Source organism: Rhineura floridana, chromosome 2 (genome assembly GCF_030035675.1).
Source record: "Rhineura floridana isolate rRhiFlo1 chromosome 2, rRhiFlo1.hap2, whole genome shotgun sequence".
Classification (NCBI taxonomy): domain Eukaryota; kingdom Metazoa; phylum Chordata; class Lepidosauria; order Squamata; family Rhineuridae; genus Rhineura; species Rhineura floridana.
In genome coordinates, this window is record NC_084481.1 from 221,557,230 (window position 1) to 221,559,394 (window position 2,165).

General features: G+C 36.2%; 1 pseudogene; it reads left to right on the plus strand.

The window, feature by feature from the left end:
• Positions 1-1,699: 1,699 nt before the first annotated feature.
• LOC133378564 (5S ribosomal RNA) lies at positions 1,700-1,818 on the plus strand (annotated as a pseudogene).
• The last annotated feature ends 347 nt before the right edge of the window (positions 1,819-2,165 follow it).

Genomic DNA, 2,165 nt, shown 5'->3' on the forward strand with positions numbered 1-2,165 from the left:
ATGCCTGGAGTAATGTGAGCGTGTGCGAGTACATATTCTGCATTTATACATCTAATTTTCTCTTTAAAGAATTTAAGAATTCCAAACCTTTTCTCGGTATCCATGAACTTTGACCTCATAAAATTCAGCAATGGGATTGCAGCTTAAATATATATACATGTAGAAACTGAGGTTATCATACTTTGGACACATCATGAGAAGATATGATTCACTAGAAAAGACAATAATGCTGGGAAAAACAGAAGGGAGTAGAAAAAGAGGAAGGCCAAACAAGAGATGGATTGATTCCATAAAGGAAGCCACAGACCTGAATTTATAACATCTGAACAGGGTGGTTTATAACAGATGCTATTGGAGGTTGCTGATTCATAGGGTCGCAAAAGTCGTATATATATATACGACAAATAAAGGAAGTTGAAATATTCACTTTAGCTATTCATTCTTGTATCGCCAGGAATTCTTGCAATATAAGATGAACCATCCTCCATTCAGCACAAACTTTTTGGGGGGGAAAAGATATTTGATAAGCTGTTAATTTGACTAGCTTAATCAAAAGCTAGACTTTATTAAGACACTATATTGATTTAGCTAATGCTTTCTAGTGCTTTGTATGGAAGTATTCCTAGCTGCAATAATTATGAATATTATAACAGGGGATTATGAATATTTTATAGAAATCATATTTTTAACAAAGCTCAGCAAGCATAATTTGGGGGCAAACTACATCTTAAATTAAACATATTATGTTATGTATGTTACGCTAGCCTTAAGTTTTTATTTTACTTTTTACTCAAAATAGCAGGCATGTAATCTGTACTTTGTCCCTTAAATTCTAAAATTGTTGGAGTATTACCTATCAACATGGATGGGGGAGAAATTTGGTTCAGTTCGCTTTTAAAGGCAGATCTATCAAGTTCAAATACCACCTTCTAACACAATACGAGAACTGAAACACAGCCATCCGGTGAAATTCACACATACCCAAATTTTGCTGTGCAGTTCTTCAACCAACCAGTGTTTACAAAAATGCATATATTAGGCTAAAGTGTGCTTAAAAATGACTATATTACTAAAATAAAAAATGCACTATATTAGGAGAAATTGATTGCAAAATATGTATGTTAATCAAAACTGTGTACAAAAATGTGTTTATTGTGAGAAATAATGAAGAATTTTCATGAGGGGTTTTTTTTTAATTGCTACAGTAATGTGGAGTGTTAGAACAAATTAAACCAGAACTGTCACTAGAAGCTAAAATGATGAAACTGAGGTTATCCTACTTTGGACACATAATGAGAAGACATGATTCGCTAGAAAAGACAATAATGCTGGGGAAAACAGCAGGCAGTAGAAAAAGAGGAAGGCCAAACAAGAGATGGGTTGATTCCATAAAGGAAGCCACAGACCTGAACTTACAAGATCTGAACAGGGTGGTTCATGACAGATGCTCTTGGAAGTCACTGATTCATAGGGTCACCATAAGTCGTAATCGACTTGAAGGCACATAACAACAACAACAACAGTGTGGAGAACTGAGTTTCAGATTCAAAAAATGAGAAACAGAAAGAGGGGGTCACCATTCTCATTACAGTATAACAGCAATAGTATATACCAGTTCCGAGTTATGTATTTTAAAACTATTACTGGGGGAGCAATGCTCATGAAATACAAGTTTTTAACAATTGTATTGTAAGGACTAGCCTATGGCCATCCAATCCTAAACATGCCCGATCTTGTCTGATCTCAGAAGCTAAGGAGGGTCAGGCCTGGTTAATACTTGGATGGGAGACTGCTTGGGAATACCGGGTGCCGTAGGCTTAGAGGAAAGCAATGGTAAACCACCTCTGAATACCTCTTACCATGAAAACCCTATGAATATATCCAGAAAGATTCACAGGGTTGCCATAAGTCATAATCGACTTGAAGGGCTATAACAACAACAAATTGTAAGGATTAAGCGCAATGTTATGTATGTCGACTCAGAAGTAAGTTCCACTGAGTTAGGGATGGGGGGGGGGACAATCTAATTCTGTTTGTAATTTCATGTGAAATTCCTGAACCAACGTGTGTGTGTGGGGGGGAAATGCATACCGATTTTCATGCAGATTTTTTTCAAAAGAAATTGAAAAGTATGTGGAAACGGGATGAACTCAACTTCAGATTGG